Below are 19,490 nucleotides of genomic sequence, written 5' to 3'. Positions count from 1 at the left end.
TTGTGACATTCGCTGTGTAGCTTGTGGCGCCGTCCTTTTGGAATCACATATTATCCACGTTCATATCATTCAATTCGGGCCAAAAATATTCGGATATCACCATTCACCAATGCTCCGCCGGCCCATAAACGGCACCAAACCGTAATTTTCGCGATGAAATGGTGATTCATAGAGTACGTGCAAACCACACGTAACCTGACCAATAACGCATATTTTGCTTAAATTAGCTCAATCGTTGCAGATGTTTTTTTATGTAACTCCGAATCATTTGCAAGTTGCTGCTCAGCCCAATTCACGAACATACGGCGATTCTTGTGGTCAAGCGGCTTCAGTTCTTGCGTCAATTCAATCTTGTAAGAATGTAGGCCAAGATCTTTTCACAAAATTCGCCACAACGATGTCACAGAAATGCCCAACGTTTGAGAACGACGTGTGAGACTGATTGTGATTTGCTTCGTTTGCTGTCCCTATAGGACTACTTTTGTAGCGTCTCTTTTGAAAAACGAAATAAATCAAATTACTGCTATTCATTTGTGTGACATGCGATGACATCAATCGCTGATATGATAACAGGTCGATGGAAAATGTATTATTCGATTATGATGAAGGTTGATCTAGATATACAAATAAAGGCCATGGGTATACATATGACTGCATACATACATCGAGAAAGTAGAGCTTCAGAAACACATATATGTATGTATGTTATTATTCATAATTTAATTAACTCGATTTGCTTACGAGTTAAAAAGGTTTATTATCGATTTTATTGAAACTTCTGACTATACTGTTTGCGTTAATTTCAATTAATAAATTTATTTTCAAATTCAGCATTATTTCATATTAAACACTTAAAATTCGCTGGGTTTATTGATAGGATTATTGTTGTGACAATATTTCATCTCATTTTTTTCCTTTTTCAAATATTTGCGTTATGATTATCTGGACTTGTCTCATGAATTCTTTGTTTCACTAAAACTTATTTTCTTGTTGATTTGCTGATTTTCAGGAGTTATAGCTTGACAACGGGGAGGAGCGAAATAAAAAGGTATCCTTCTGTGCTTTTCTTTTTATGGTATTTACGGTTTTATAACAATGGTAGCGAACGAGCGTAATTTATGAATTGTTATCGCGTTAATAACTTACTTTTTCTTATGAAGAAGCAAAATATTGTACAGCTGGATATTTAGTGAAAATGTATTTATATTGAGATAAAATGGACAAGAAAATTTGAGTCATAAAAAGGAGCAAAATAATTATACACACAAGAGGGTACTATTTTCGAAGAAATATGTGAAATCCATAACTATTTTCTGAACAACACACATTGACATGAATTAAATTTGTTAAACCCCTGTCACTACATATATTTATATGTACCAGTATATACATCTTTCTTACAACATAAACGTATAGTATATTCAGACGGCTATGCCATGCATGATTTAGCAGGTAATAGAATCGGTGAACCGTTACAACATTGTCAAGCATCATTGAATAGCCACTAAACTAAGCGAATAATACTGAATAGCACTAACATATACGCGTATATTCATGACGATATGCACTGGACACATTTTGAAACAAATGCTGGAGGGACTTTTGAGGTTACATGTGCATGACATTTTACACATCAGCACTTATTAGCTGACGGCAGACTAAGATACTTATAACCTTTGTTTTTACCACACTTTACAGCAAGCAAGGTCGTATGTCAACAACAAACGAATACAAACCCCGATAAAACTGTTGCCTCATTGAAAATCACACATCTAAACAAAAACATCCATTGGATAGTGTGTTGGAAATGGATAACATATTCTGAAAACTTGAGTGAACGAATGAGCTGTCTCATGTGATCTTAATAATCGAGGCAAAAGTAAGATCTTATTAGAGGCAATGATATAAACAATTAAATAGATCTGAGACATAAAAAAACGTGAAGAATTAACACCAAATATTCTTGTAATAGTTGTGGCTTTATATATATTTACAATTCTGCCCGCGTCTAAAACTGGGGGAATTACTTGCTTCCTTTTGATAATTTCGGAAGGAGAATGAACTCACTCCGAAAACTATACCCTAGCCATGGTAAAAATGTTTAAAAATTCACTTATCGTTTAGCCTAACACATACGAACATGCATACATATGTCTGCGAGGTTAAGAAAAAAGTACGTGTAACTTTTTTTATACTCTTTCACATAAATTTGATTGCACAGCCGTAACTTTTATTATATTCTCTCTTCCATGTTCCTTCGGTTTTTATGTCAACTATGAACACTTCTTGAATAACAGCTCCCTTGGTAGTACTTAAAATGTGAAGGTTAACCAAAAAGAAAACAAATATCACCTTTAATCGGTTTATGCACAAAAGCATATTGGTAGGCTTCAGCTTTATTACTTACAACAAACCGAAACACATTACTAGTAAAGGAGATAACTTTAAGCGCACCTATATATACATATTTTTTTTTTATTTGAGAGCACATAATAAAAGTGTCATCAAAAAAGGGGTCAAACGTGGATTAAGTAAAATAGTGTCCAACTTACAAATTAAGCAATAATAATTCAATTTCCGCAAGCACGTGTGCAAAAGGTAAGTTTAAGTGTCACCAAGAATGCAAATCAGGCATCAAATAGAAAAACTAAAGTTTTGGACAAAAAAAGTGCAATAAAGTGATTTTATAATCGAAAAGGCAAACATATTCACAGCAAAAGTGTTCGAGTGTTCTACTGAGAGTAAATACAGTGTCCAATCACCCAACGACTTAACCCTCAAGCAAAGTATTTGCACTAAAGTAAATGTCGGCAGCTCACAGAAAGTGTATTGAAACTTAAAAAGTATAACTTTTTGTCAAGCACTTGCCCTAAATCGCTGTTATTAATGCGCTCCCAAAGTGTCATATATTATTCGTGTTCTGCAATTTAGACATTTTTATGTGTGTGCTTTCACTGTTTGCCTTATGAGCTCGTGCTATTACGATTTTCCGGGTACAAAAAAAAATTGTCATTCGATATTAAAAAGTTTATTGCTAGAATCTTAACTTTCTAGAAAGAGTTCCCACATGAGGGTATCAAAAATACTTCGTGATGGAGAAACTCAATATGAAACTGAAAATCGTCTTGCAAGTCATTATCTTCGCATCGCAATCGCGTGCCAAAGACTAGAGGTCGTAATCAAGTTTTAGCTCATTACAAATAAAATAAAATTTCATGTTGGAATTTTCCTCATTTTACTTTTTTTAAAATGAACCCACGCAAAAAACGGCAAAGTACATCCACATACATATGAGAGTGTGTATAAGTGTGTAAAAACTTACAATGTTGGAAATATTTGTTTAAATCCGTGCGAAGCTGGAGCGGTCTGCTGGTGTATATTTAAATGTAAACACAAAATGTGTATTACCAAAAATAAAAACAAAAGTAAATAAACGATGAAAGTCAATAATCGTAAAATTTTACAAAATTTATTCATTTATTTTATTAAATCAAATTAGTTTAAGTGAAGCTGCTCTGCTTAATGTTCATATTTCTTTACTTGTAAATGCTGTCTGTGGGCACACATAGAAAATATTTTAACTTAGAAACACTTAACAACCTATGCTGAAAGAACATATGCTTAAGCTAAATATTTTATACACCATTAAATTAAGAGAAAAATGTAGCTTATATCACTATTTTGAATTTTTTTAGTAACTATATCCTGTAATTAACGATAATTAGTTAAAAAATCTTTTTTTCGAACTTCGAAACAAAATCTTTTGATTTTGGAGGCTAACTTCGAAAAACAAAAAATGCAATTTTTTACTTTTGTCTCAATCTTCCGAAAAATTATTAAACGAATACCGATCAAGTCAAGGAAAGTATCGCGTTAGATCGGCATGTGGCAACCACCAAACCATTTTAAACCATCTGCAAAAGCTCGATTTGGGTGTCGCATGATTTGACGCAAAAAACCTTCTGGACCGAATTAACGCCTGCGATATGCTGCTGAAACCGAAGGAAGTCTTGCCATCGAAGGCCGTCGTCCTAAACAGTGGCCAAGCCGGGATTGACGGACGATTGAAAGCTTTTACTGTGTGTTTGGTGGGATTGAAAGGGAATCATCCACTATAAGCTGCTCCCATTTGGCCAGACACTTAATTCTACCATTCTACCATCTACATTTGAACAACTGGACCGCTTGAAGCAGGCGATCGGCCAGAAGCGTCCAGAATTGACCAACAGGAAGAGTGCAGTGGTCCACCAGGACAACGCCAAACCACACACTTCGTTGATGATTCGTCAGAAGCTACGGAGGTCGGATGGGAGGTTTTATCGCATAGCGCCAAGAGATTACCACCTGTTCCGGTCCATGGCGAACGCTCTTGATGGTGTAAAGTTGAACTCAAAAGAGGCATGTGAAAAGTGGAAGTCCAAGTTCTTCGCAAATTCGAATATCTAAATTTTGCATTTAGACAAAAGAAAACAAGTAAGGAAGGGCTAAGTTCGGGTGTAACCGAACATTTTATACTCTCGCAATTTATTTATTTAACATTATTAATATTACATAATACACAATTTTACCTACATATATATTGTATAAAGTCCATTCTTCTTCTTCTTGACTGGCGTAGACACCGCTTACGCGGTTATAGCCGAGTCCAAAACAGCGCGCCACGCATCTCTCCTTCTGGCAGTTTGGCGCCAATTGGTTATTCCAAGCGAAGCCAGGTCCCTCTCCACCTGGTCCTTCCATCGGAGTGGAGGTCTCCCTCTTCCTCTGCTTCCACCAGCGGGTACTGCATCGAATACTTTCAGAGCTGGAGCACCTTCATCCATTCGAACAACATGTCCTAGCCAGCGTAGCCGCTGTTTTTTTATTCGCTGGACTATGTCTATGTCGTCGAATAACACATACAGCTCATCGTTCCATCGTCTGCGGTATTCGCCGTTGCCAATTCTTAAGGGACCATAAATCTTCCGCAAAACCTTTCTCTCGAAAACTCCTAGTGCCGTCTCATCGGATGTTGACATCGTCCACGCTTCTGCACCGTAAAGTAGGACGGGAATGATGAGAGACTTGTAGAGTTTGGTTTTTGTTCGTCGAGAGAGGACTTTACTTTTCAATTGCCTACTTAGTCCATAGTAGCACCTGTTGGCAAGAGTGATTCTGCGTTGGATTTCCAGGCTGACATTGTTATTGCTGTTAATGCTGGTTCCCAGGTAGACGAAATTATCTACAACTTCAAAGTTATGACTGTCAACAGTGACGTGGGAGCCAAGACGCGAATGCGCTAACTGTTTGTTTGACGACAGGAGATATTTCGTCTTGTCCTCATTCACCACCAGACCCATACGTTTCGCTTCCTTATCCAGTCTAGAGAAAGCAGAACTAACGGCGCGGGTGTTGTTTCCAATGATATCGATATCATCGGCGTACGCCAGTAGCGGTACACTCTTATAGAAGATTGTACCTTCTCTGTTTAGCTCTGCAGCTCGCATTATTTTCTCCAGCATCAGGTTAAAGAAATCACACGAGAGTGAGTCACCTTGTCTGAAACCTCGTCTGGTATCGAACGGCTCGGAGAGGTCCTTCCCGATCCTGACGGAGCTTTTGGTGTTGCTCAACGTCAGCTTACACAGCCGTATTAGTTTTGCGGGGATACCAAATTCAGACATCGCGGCATAAAGGCAGCTCCTTTTCGTGCTGTCGAAAGCAGCTTTAAAGTCGACAAATAGATGGTGTGTGTCGATCCTTTTTTCACGGGTCTTCTCCAAGATTTGGCGCATGGTGAATATCTGGTCAGTTGTTGATTTTCCAGGTCTAAAGCCACACTGATAAGGTCCAATCAGTTTGTTGACGGTGGGCTTTAGTCTTTCACACAGTACGCTCGATAGAACCTTATAAGCGATGTTAAGGAGGCTTATCCCACGATAGTTGGCGCAGATTGTGGGGTCTCCCTTTTTGTGGATTGGGCAGAGTACACTGAGATTCCAATCGTCGGGCATGCTTTCTTCCGACCATATTTCGCAAAGAAGCTGATGCATGCACCTTATCAGCTCTTCGCCGCCGTATTTGAATAGCTCGGCCGGTAATCCATCGGCACCCGCCGCCTTATTGTTCTTCAAGCGGGTAATTGCTATTCGAATTTCTTCACGGTCGGGCAATGGAACATCTGCTCCATCGTCGTCGATTGGGGAATCGGGTTCGCCATCTCCTGGTGTTGTACTTTCACTGCCATTCATTCGAGTAGAAAATCGTATAAAGTCCATTGAAAGTTGGAAACTCTAATATTAAGTAAGAAGCACCGAGGTCCTCATGTTCGATATATGGGGCCTTGAAAACCTATGGTCCGATTTTTATAATGGGGCTGCCACACTATAAACGTAGTATTTGTGCAAAGTTCTTCACCGATATCTTCACTAGTGCTTACTTTATATATTTTAAGATCGTCTTCAAAGTTCTGGTATATAGGATTGGGATGTAAGGAAACTATTACAAGTTTCATTGAAGTCGGTCGAGTAGTTCCTGAGATATGGTTTTTGACCCATAAGTGGGCGACGCCACGCCCATTTTCCATTTTGTAAAAAGAACCTACTGCAGAAAGTTTGGTTCATATAGCTTTATTGGTTTGCGAGATATATAAAAATAACCGATTTGGGGGCGGGGCCACGTCCACTTTCCAAAAAAAAAAACTTTCTAGTGCGATCCTTTGTTACACATTTTACTTTTTTAACTTTATTTATGGCTTAGTTATGACACTTTATGCGTTTTCGGTTTTCGCCATTTTGTGGGCGTGGCAGTGGTCCGATTTTGCCTTTTAGCAACTTTTGTTGCGAGAGTATAAATATAATAATTTTTTGCCCATTGCATCATTATATCACATAATATTAAAATTTCATTTGGAATTTGACGATGACCTGTAGAACTTACACAGTTAATATAGCATAGCTTTAGGCGCATATGCAATTTGATGTTAAATTTTCATAATAACCATTTTGCATTTTCGTTGAATGGAAAATACATTTAACAGATATTAGTTTGTATGCATTCTTAAAAATTATATGTATCAGATATATCCCCCAGTGTTCTTTTGGGACCTCATTAAGGCAACGAATAAGTTAAAATAACATTTCAATTCAAAGTAAATTTATTTCCGGAAGCCAGGAAGCTAATTTCCTGCTGTTCAGTTAGAGTAATGCTATAACAAGTATACACAAATGTATCAGAGTGATAACTTAAAGACCCCTGCATATACGAAACAATGTTGCCCATTTAGTCGCAACAAAAGTGAATTAAGTAGACGCATGTAGCTATAAATAGAGCCAAGTGTTGATATCGTAGACTGAGAATCAAGTGAACTCAACTCGACAGTGGCAGTGATGCATGCGATCGAGCAAAATAAATTCCGCAGAGTGGCGTAAAAACTAGCGTGTTGTAGCGCCTAAAAGCAGGCAAGTAAATAAGTGAATTTTGCAATGCTGAAAAAACACGAGAAAAATGTGAATGGAAAATTTTTGCATTTGCAAATTGCATTTGTAATGCTTTCGAAATAAAATTACTATTGCAATCCATTGTTGTATTAGATATGTGTATGTGTGTTTATGTATGGGATCCCATAGCCTCAGAATGTTCGTCAGTTGTATGTGTACGCCTTCTAGGCAGTTCAAACACGAAGAGCGAACAACGCAGCGTGGTGTTAATTTGTGTGTGTCAATATGCCGCAGGGTAACGCACTACTATGTGTATGTAAGTAATTTAGTTACGCGCACAGTGGTGCAATAGTTCAGCGCTAGAAGTGTTGGCGAATGTATGTTCGTGTCAAGTGGGCGTGATCGACACATTTTCGTGGCACACTTGGAGTTTGCATATGCTACTAGTTGGAATTGCCTGTCTCTGGCTTGCGTGCGTGTATTTCGTCTATAAATACTTCCGTTTCTGTACCGCCCAAGCGCGCTAATGTGGGCGGTTTTAAATATTATGCAATTACTAACATTCTTGCAGTAGCTTATGGTATATTTATGGAAATATGTAAGTATGAATGAGTGCTTATGTACATTCGCTACTAAAAACTCTTCTTAAAGCTGAAAAGTCTTTAACACAACGTCAGTTTTATTTTGCTTGCCTTTAAGCATGTATAAGTTAACTTTACTTATAACATATTGTCATATTGGGATTCTCTCTAACTACCGACGTGCTTACTTCAATGAATTTTTTCACCCAAAAAGGTATTTCCTCATCGCATTTTTGAAAACCAACTCAGTGCCTAACAGGAATGCAATATCTGAAACAAAAATTAAATGAAACTATTTCACTTTTGACTCCATACTTTCGAAACGTTTAATGAGAAAAAGCTATACACAGGTGGTTTCTGGAATATATTGACTTTCTACTATTAGTCACATCTGCTAGGCTAAGTATAACACAAACATATCATACTGATTTTCAAAATAATAGCCACACCGCTTCAAGGTGAATAAGAGTGTACCATAATTTAATTGAACATGTAATACGCCTGGAAGCATGCTAAAAATTTGAAATATTTTCTTTTATTTTTTGTTCTTTAATTTTTGCGTATTTATTGCGTTTTACACTTCCATTTTTCATTTTCATTTATTTCATTGCCAACAGGCCTATATTGATATTTGATATGGAAAAAGGTAACGAAATTGCATTGGTCAAAGTAACTGCATAAAGTAAAATAGAGAGAGAAAGAGAGAGAGACAGAAAAAAATATTGAATATACGTATAACTGGCAAAAACATAAAATGAAATAAAATAATTTTTTTATATTTGCTCAGATTTTTAACAGTATATATATACAAAAACAAAATTATTATACTCTGTGCAACTTGTTGCTTTTTTGTTTCGCAACATGTTGCGAGAGTATAAATATTTTGCATACAAAAATTTTCTTCAACCTTTGCAGGCTATCAGCAAAAATAATAACACATTTTTCCCGGCACACAAGCAGTTGAAAAAACTGTGCAAGTCTATTTGACGGTTGGTCAGGCAGCCATCCAATGTAACCATTTTCCAGCAATTAATGCACGAGAGAGTAAAAGGTAAATAATTTCCGCTATGGCGTACACAGTTAAAATGTTATTTAAATTAAGGGTTTGCAAGAAAGAGTGGAAAAACTTTATAACGGCGGTTTTAAATATTTTGACTTCGAACACAGGCACCTGTACACACACAAGTTAACGATTTTGTTTATTGAATAACACTTTTTAAGTCAGCAAAGAACTGTTAAAAAATCTAAATTTCAAAGCGGTTTTCGCCAGTCGATTGTATATTATGCAAACGATTGTATTTGTGAAAGCATCGTATGGTAAAAATTGGAAATTCATAATATGATACTATGGAATTCATTAGCCAAAGTCAACACACACATAATCTTGTATGTGCAAGTCTGTCTTTACACTTGGCTTCCATTTACGTAATAACGAGCGCAGTTTTTGTTATAAAATGTTATTATGTTGAAGATTTTGGAATTTTAATTATTATTACTCATTTGTTGTGTATATTTCATGATAGCTTAAGCTAGAAGAATATTTATTATACGCTTCATATAACCCTGATATCGTATGGCTAAATTAAGTGTACATAAATAAAGATTCCATGAGTGGACTTCTTATAATTTGAAAAGATTTGCTTTCATGCTGAGAAATAGTTGCATGTGCTCTAAGTAGAAAAGTTAAATTACAATTTTACAGTTATAGCTGCTGTTAATAAAGCCACACATAACAAAACGTGCAAGTACTCTATGAAAGTCAGAATATACCTTATAGAATCATGTAGGTACTCATACACATTTTGCATAATCCCTCTTGTATTGTACCTAAAAGGAATGAGAATTATTCAGCAAAAGCATAGTTTAGCAAACGGGGTGTATTTGCTGCAAATATATACTTATTTATATTACACGATAAAATGGTGAGTCACTTTTATCGTATGCTTGTTGCACTCGGCTCATTGAAAATGCGCCCATGCTGAGGTTAAGAAGGATGGAAAGCAGGAAAGTGGGTTGACATATGCAAAAGCCTCAGAACTGACATGGAATTTGCAAATTGTGTCCCCATAGGTGTATACATGTATATCATTGTAGGTATTTTCTTACTCCAATACTCGAATAGCATTATTTCCGAAAAAATAGGCAATGTGCCTATGTACATATATGCCAATAACGAAGCAATCAGCTGATGAAACTTCTTAAATGGATGTGCGAAAATAATAATTAAATATGAAAACAATAAAGAAGATGTGAAAAATATAATATTAAGTTGTAAAAGCATTGCCACCGGAAAAATGTGACAAATACACAAACGGGCTAACAATCACACAGCAATGGAAATCATTTTAGAGAATTGTATGTTATTGTGTGTAATGAGTTTGCAAAAGCACAACAATAAAAATGACAACAGTTAAGCTAACGAGTGAAGCGAAAGCAATGACCGTATATCTTCAAAACACAGTTGGTGGCAACTGTACTCAAATGATCAACTTGACTTATTTTTATCAAACCCGCCGCGCTTATAATTGCTTTTCATTCCTGTTTAGTGGAATGTCAGAATTCATGAATTCCACAAATTTCTTAAGGCAGCGATGAATCAGCGCTTTTCTTTCTTAATTTTTTGTACTCGGTTCATTTTTTATAACGTTTGTTTGTTTCACCCAGAAATAAAAGAGTTACATACGGTCTTATAAATGTATAGATATAAATGATCAGGATAATGAGTGGAGTTGAAATCCGGATGTTTACCCGTCCCTCCGCCTGTCCGTGCAAGCGATAATTTGTGCAATAATTAAGATATCTTAATGAAACTCGGTACACATATTCTTTGGCACCATGAGAAGGTTGGTATTCAAAATGGGCGAAATCGGAAACATATAAAGTGTCATAACTAAGGCATCAATAATGATATTAAATAAATTACTAAATTTATATCAACCAAACTCTCCAATGTCGCGATCTTTAGGTATTTCTTTATTCAGTGGATGAAATCGGATTATAACTACGCCCACCTCCCATACAAAGGTTATGTTGAAAATTCTTAAAGAAGCTTTATTTCAGTAAGGAAAAACACCAGAAACCTTAAATGTCAGTATATAGATGGTATAGAAGGGCTGCATTCAAATTGGTATACAACATTTTAAATGAGCGTGACTTCGTCCACTTATGGGTCAAAAACCACAACTCTGAAACTTATCGACAAATTTCAATGAAATTCGGTTCCTCATATTTTTCTGGAAACAATAGTATTTTACGAAAATATTCCAAAGCTTACAGTTTACAACCACGCTTACTTCCTACATACGTACGTATATACCAGAACTATGAAGTCCCTCTGGATCGATCACTTTGCAATATATAAAGTAAGCACTAGTTCAAAAAATCGTCAAAATCGAACCACACGTTTTCAAGCGAGCATGATGATCTCGGTGCTTCTAATATATTTTTTATCGAAAATATTGGTAAGTCCTTCAAATATTTTGAAAAAATTCAGAGGGGATATTGTTTTCTTCTAATAATATTTATCCGTGCCAAAAAAGGGTCAAATCAGGTCATAACTTTCACTGGCTCCCATATAACTAATAATTGGGGTTTCTTTTAAATGAAGGGGATAATGGTAAAATAATAATAAATTATTGCAATTCCCTGACAAATCGGCGTTCAATTTACATACTATATTTGTAATAAATTTACTAAAATTAGTAAATTAATAGTAATGCGTAAACTTTATTTATTATTTAAATAAAATAAAATTAAAACACAACAAAATTTCAGGACAAAACAATGCAGCTGTATTTAACTAAATTGTTATGAAACAAATTATTGCCTACTTTTCAACACTTTACCTGACTGATCTGTGTAACCGGAAATGTTTTTAAAACCCGCATTAGTATTGTTTTCTGACGACAAAAAAAATTATTATTGTTATTTATTTTCATATTGTGAACAGAATTATCGTCCAGCCAACTATTATGAAGTAGCAAAAGCAAAGGTGCAGATGGGTCTTTTCAGATGCCGATCTAACGGTTGAGGCTTTTCTCGCGGCCATTTGTTTACCATCACTGTTGGAAGACTCCCGAAAACGCACCAAGGCTTGAAGTTCATGACGATTCCCTATACGGAATAAGTCACCATTCGATAGAGGCCGCAAGTAGAAAAGCTCCGTTATGGCTCTGTCGGTAATATCGCCCTAAACAAAGCGGAACGCTAACCAGATCGCTCATTAAAAGATATTAATGGTAATTCCGACGCGAAATAATCGTTGACATTGTAAACACCAAAACGGTTTGAGTACCGTTGAATAACACAGTATAAAACACCTCTTTCAAGAAGTTAAACACTTCCTTGCCATTTCTTATCACCATTCATGCCAAATTTCTAGGGAATGGGTAACCGACGTTACTGTAGGTGATTTCGTATTATGAACGCCGTCCTGGTCTGCAACAGCTGTCCATCAAATCAAATTTTTTTGTTCGGGATTCCCTTCCGATTCTGGTAATGTCTTACAACTGTTAAACCAGAAATAATAATATTTAGTAAAATATATTGTTTCGAAGACCGTTAAAAGGATATAATGAGAAATCATCAACCATTATGTTAAAATATTATTAAAAACCAAATGTATTCTTAAACAAATATTTATTAAAATAAAATCTTATACAATAGGTAAGAGGTAACTAGTAACATATCTATAAAAAATCCATTTTTTTAACGCTTTTCTTAATATGATCCAAAACAAGTTTGTTCACTTTTGCCTTTTCCTCGGCATCTTCCTCTTCTTCTTCGTCATCAGAGTCGCCTTTGGGCCACAAGCGTTCTCTAGCGTTACATAAAAATTTGCGAAACTTCGCTTGTCTTATAAACGCATCTAAGTCATTCCAATCGCTGTACTCAATATTGTTGCAGCATTCTCCGATTAAACCAATGGTCACATCAATTTTTGTATCGACAAGTTTTTTGGCAACAGGACGTGGACGTCGAAGTTCCTGCCGATAGCAGAGCAACTTATAAGTCAGTGTAGACTTTGTAGTGGGTGTCTCCATATTAAATTATTTGTTTGTTGTTGTAAACCGTAAATGAGTTGTACTTTGGACTTTAGTAAAGTGAATGACTTATCTCGTCGGCACTCAATCTTTATATCCACCTTAGCGCAGGTATAAGATATTACCTGTGTTGACTTTACAGGTGTTCGCTTTCGTTGGGTTCGTTAAAATACGCGATGTGTGCCGAGTGCGATGTTTGCTTGACACAATGGATAAACCATAATTTTTTCTTAGAAATTATTAGCAACGTCTCTTATACCTAAACCTACAGATAATTGATGATTCATGGAATTTCAGAAACATTTCGCGATCTCATAAAAATGGGATGGTAAATGCCTGGCCGAACTGTTTCTAGAATTTTTGAACGTATTAATAATGGATGCATGTCAGACGACTCCGAGTTTTTCACTGAGGGAAGTCGTTTGATAGCTTGGAGAACTGAAACCCAGTAATCACACCGATTGCAAGTGAGTGTAGTAGACAGATGCTATCCTCGAACTTGAATTGTTCCACTAAAGTATCGTTCCTTTCGGCTGAGCCAAGATACAACCTGACACTTCCATGTACGGAATATTCTGGTGTCGAACTTAAACAAATCTCCCGGAACTAAAACCATATAAAATGTGAGTAATTATATAATTGTTTTGTTTCCATCGCATCCATTTTTTGGGACACCCACATATTTATCTCTGACCTTATATACTCGTATATTATTCAACTAATCTACAGTATAAATTCGTTTGTTACATCGTAAATATAGCACGGAAGTGTTTTAATACCTACCGTTTTTGTTATGTGTGTGGAGAATTAACTTTTAAATTTCAGCGTTGATATTTAACGTCATTAATTAAACAGTGGCAATTTTGGATTTCCTGTGAGGAGTCAAGATAAATCTTGGGTTCGATATGTGAGACTGATCTTTGGTTAGCATAAACAAGAACCCAGACATATGTCATTTGCTATTAAACATGTTTTAATATAATGTTCTGTAGAAGATTTATGGACTTCGGTGAATGAACGGGCGACCATTTGTATAGCTACAACATGAGGGAAGATAATCTTCGATGATGACATTTAAAAGATTTATATGTTTTAGACAAAAAGTTATTAATAATTATATTTAATTATAATTAAATAATTATATTTACTAGCTATTCAGCAAAACAAAACTATAATACATTCAAGGAATGTGTATTATGGACATTTTTTCTTCAGAGTACGAACTTTTAAAATTTACTTAATCAATGTCAATCTACCCTTTTAAACTCTTCTTGGAATCCATTAATATCTCTTTGTACAATTTTGGTAAGCCCAGCATTTAGTTTCTCCAGAACACTCCTTTTTAAGTTTTCAAATATTTTCATTCATTCTCATTTTGGTTTAATTATGTTTCTAAATTGCATTTTGGGAAATTTTATGGGGAATGTTCCGTTTTTTAGATGTTAAGTCAACCAGATAAGCGCAGGTAGCTGACCTTTAAATTTAATCACCTAGCAGAGGGAGATTCTGCAACTTTCCATAGTAAACTACCTGACTCAAAGTATATTCATCACGCTCTTTACAGCGAAACCATAGTCACTAACCATATCGTATATAGAAAGAACATAAACTGTGAAATATATCAATAACGAATTCATCTCACGCCAAGTCATATTTACCATACAATACATACGTCTATCGCGAAGAACTTTGTCGTCGACGTCGCAACATTGTAGCGCTTAACAAGGCGAAAATCGGCATCACACAGGAGTTGATCGCGAATTGTGCGAGAAAACTGTGGGAATGCGACCAGGATGATATCGAGGCGTTAGGTCGGTTAGTTGGTGGGTTATTGCAATATTTGCTGCTGTAATTTTTATACTCTCGCAACAAATGTTGCTGAAGAGAGTATTATAGTTTTGTTCACATAACGGTTGTTTGTAACACCCAAAACTAAACGAGTTAGATATAGGGTTATATATACCAAAGTGATCAGGGTGAAGAGTGGAGTTCAAATCCGAATGTCTGTCTATCCGTCCGTCCGTCCGTCTGTACAAGCTGTAACTTGAGTAAAAATTAAGATATCTTGATGAAAATGAGCAAAATCGGACCACTGCCACGACCACAAAATGGCGAAAACCGAAAACACATAAAGTGCCATAACTAAGCCATAAATAATGCTATGGAAATAAAATTTGGTATGACCCCGCCCCCTACTAAGTTTTTTATACATATTTTGCAAACCAATGCAGCTATATAAACCAAACTTTCTGCAGTCGTTTTTTTTAGCCACTATTTAATACAGTCCAAAAATGAAAGAAATCGGATCATAACCACGCCCACCTCCCATACAAAAGTTAGGTTGAAAATTACTAAAAGTGGGTTAACTCACTAACTAAAAACGTCAGAAACACTATATTTCACACAAGAAATGGCAGATGAAAGCTGCACTCAGATTTTTTTACAAAATGGAAAATGTGGCGTCGCCCACTTATGGGTCAAAAACCATATCTCAGGAACTACTCGACCGATTTCAATGAAACTTGGTTTGGAATAGTTTCCTTAAATCCCAATGATATGTTGTGAAAATAGGCCAAATCGCTTCACAACCGCGCCTACTTCCTATATACCAGAACTTTGAAGACGATCTGAATCGTTAACTTTACAACATATAAAGTAAGCACTAGTGAAGATATCAGTGCAGAACTTTGCACAAATACTATGTTAATAGTGTGGCAGCCCCATTCTAAAAATCGCCGAAATCGGACCATAGGTTTTCAAGGTCCCATTAATCGTGCTTCTAACCTAATATTATGGTTTCCAACTTTCAATGGACTTTATACAATATTAATGACGCATATGTGGGTCAAATTGTGTATTATATAATATAAATATAGTTAAATAAATAAATTGCGAGAGTATAAAATGTTCGGTTACACCCGAACTTACCCCTTCCTTACTTGTTACTAATAATAATTTAATATATTCCCAATGGGTTTGCAGCTTTCGACAGATGACTGCGATTTCAACAGATAAATTTTAAACGCAAAATATCACTGAAGCGTGCACAAAGTTCACTAAAATATATTATAAAATAGTCATACAAATATAAGGCATCAATAATGATATTAAATAAATTACTAAATTTATATCAACCAAACTCTCCAAAGTCGCGTTTTTTAGGCATTTCTTTATTCAGTGGATGAAATCTGATTATAACTACGCCCACCTCCCATACAAAGGTTATGTTGAAAATTCTTAAAGACGCTTTATTTCAGTAAGGAAAAACACCAGAAACCTTAAATATCAGTATATAGATGGTATAGAAGGGCTGCATTCAAATTGGTATACAACATTTTAAATGAGCGTGACTTCGTCCACTTATGGGTCAAAAACCACAACTCTGAAACTTATCGACAAATTTCAATGAGATTCGGTTCCTCATATGTTTCTGGAAACAATAGTATTTTACGAAAATATTCCAAAGATTACAGTCTACAACCACGTTTACTTCCTACATACGTACGTATATACCAGAACTATGAAGTCCCTCTGGATCGATCACTTTGCAATATATATAGTAAGCACTAGTTCAAAAAATCGTCAAAATCGAACCACAAGTTTTCAAGCGAGCATGATGATCTCGGTGCTTCTAATATATTTTTTATCGAAAATATTGGTAAATCCTTCAAATATTTTGAAAAAATTCAGAGGGGATATTGTTTTCTTCTAATAATATTTATCCGTGCCAAAAAAAGGGTCAAATCAGGTCATAACTTTCACTGGCAATATATGACTAATAATTGGGGTTTCTTTTAAATGAAGGGGATAATGGTAAAATAATAATAAATTATTGCAATTCCCTGACAAATCGGCGTTCAATTTACATACTATATTTGTAATAAATTTACTAAATTAGTAGTAAATTAATAGTAATGCGAAAACTTTATTTATTATCCAAATAAAATAAAATTAAAACACAACAAAATTTCAGCACAAAACAATGCAGCTGTATTTAACTAAATTGTTATGAAACAAATTATTGCCTACTTTTCAACGCTTTACCTGACTGATCTGTGTAACCGGAAATGTTTTTAAAACCCGCATTAGTATTGTTTTCTGACGACAAAAAAAAAATTATTATTGTTATTTATTTTCATATTGTGAACAGAATCTTTATCGTCCAGCCAACTATTATGAAGTAGCAAAAGCAAAGGTGCAGATGGGTCTTTTCAGATGCCGATCTAACGGTTGAGGCTTTTCTCGCGGCCATTTGTTTGCCTTTTCAAAGGCGCACCCATTCTGGCCATACCTGAGCCGGGTTGTCCTTACCATCACTGTTGGAAGACTCCCGAAAACGCACCAAGGCTTGAAGTTCATGACGATTCCCTATACGGAATAAGTCACCATTCGATAGAGGCCGCAAGTAGAAAAGCTTCATTATGGCTCTGTCGGTAATATCGCCCTAAACAAAGCGGAACGCTAACCAGATCGCTCATTAAAAGATATTAATGGTAATTCCGACGCGAAATAATCGTTGACATTGTAAACACCAAAACGGTTTGAGTACCGTTGAATAGCACAGTATAAAACACCTCTTTCAAGAAGTTAAACACTTCCTTGCCATTTCTTATCACCATTCATTCCAAATTTCTAGGGAATGGGTAACCGACGTTACTGTAGGTGATTTCGTATTATGAACGCCGATCTGGTCTGCAACAGCTGTCCATCAAATCAAATTTTTTTGTTCGGGATTCCCTTCCGATTCTGGTAATGTCTTACAACTGTTAAACCAGAAATAATAATATTTAGTAAAATATATTGTTTCGAAGACCGTTAAAAGGATATAATGAGAAATCATCAACCATTATGTTAAAATATTATTAAAAACCAAATGTATTCTTAAACAAATATTTATTAAAATAAAATCTTATACAATAGGTAAGAGGTAACTAGTAACATATCTATAAAAAATCCATTTTTTTAACGCTTTTCTTAATATGATCCAAAACAAGTTTGTTCACTTTTGCCTTTTCCTCGGCATCTTCCTCTTCTTCTTCGTCATCAGAGTCGCCTTTGGGCCACAAGCGTTCTCTAGCGTTACATAAAAATTTGCGAAACTTCGCTTGTCTTATAAACGCATCTAAGTCATTCCAATCGCTGTACTCAATATTGTTGCAGCATTCTCCGATTAAACCAATGGTCACATCAATTTTTGTATCGACAAGTTTTTTGGCAACAGGACGTGGACGTCGAAGTTCCTGCCGATAGCAGAGCAACTTATAAGTCAGTGTAGACTTTGTAGTGGGTGTCTCCATATTAAATTATTTGTTTGTTGTTGTAAACCGTAAATGAGTTGTACTTTGGACTTTAGTAAAGTGAATGACTTATCTCGTCGGCACTCAATCTTTATATCCACCTTAGCGCAGGTATAAGATATTACCTGTGTTGACTTTACAGGTGTTCGCTTTCGTTGGGTTCGTTAAAATACGCGATGTGTGCCGAGTGCGATGTTTGCTTGACACAATGGATAAACCATAATTTTTTCTTAGAAATTATTAGCAACGTCTCTTATACCTAAACCTACAGATAATTGATGATTCATGGAATTTCAGAAACATTTCGCGATCTCATAAAAATGGGATGGTAAATGCCTGGCCGAACTGTTTCTAGAATTTTTGAACGTATTAATAATGGATGCATGTCAGACGACTCCGAGTTTTTCACTGAGGGAAGTCGTTTGATAGCTTGGAGAACTGAAGCCCAGTAATCACACCGATTGCAAGTGAGTGTAGTAGACAGATGCTATCCTCGAACTTGAATTGTTCCACTAAAGTATCGTTCCTTTCGGCTGAGCCGAGATACAACCTGACACTTTCATGTACGGAATATTCTGGTGTCGAACTTAAACAAATCTCCCGGAACTAAAACCATATAAAATGTGAGTAATTATATAATTGTTTTGTTTCCATCGCATCCATTTTTTGGGACACCCACATATTTATCTCTGACCTTATATACTCGTATATTATTCAACTAATCTACAGTATAAATTCGTTTGTTACATCGTAAATATAGCACGGAAGTGTTTAGCTATTCAGCAAAACAAAACTATAATACATTCAAGGAATGTGTATTATGGACATTTTTTCTTCAGAGTACGAACTTTTAAAATTTACTTAATCAATGTCAATCTACCCTTTTAAACTCTTCTTGGAATCCATTAATATCTCTTTGTACAATTTTGGTAAGCCCAGCATTTAGTTTCTCCAGAACACTCCTTTTTAAGTTTTCAAATATTTTCATTCATTCTCATTTTGGTTTAATTATGTTTCTAAATTGCATTTTGGGAAATTTTATGGGGAATGTTCCGTTTTTTAGATGTTAAGTCAACCAGATAAGCGCAGGTAGCTGACCTTTAAATTTAATCACCTAGCAGAGGGAGCTTCTGCAACTTTCCAAAGTAAACT

The sequence above is a fragment of the Zeugodacus cucurbitae genome, chromosome 3 (genome assembly GCF_028554725.1).
Source record: "Zeugodacus cucurbitae isolate PBARC_wt_2022May chromosome 3, idZeuCucr1.2, whole genome shotgun sequence".
Taxonomy (NCBI): Eukaryota; Metazoa; Arthropoda; class Insecta; order Diptera; family Tephritidae; genus Zeugodacus; species Zeugodacus cucurbitae.
Note: the sequence above shows the minus strand (reverse complement) of the source record.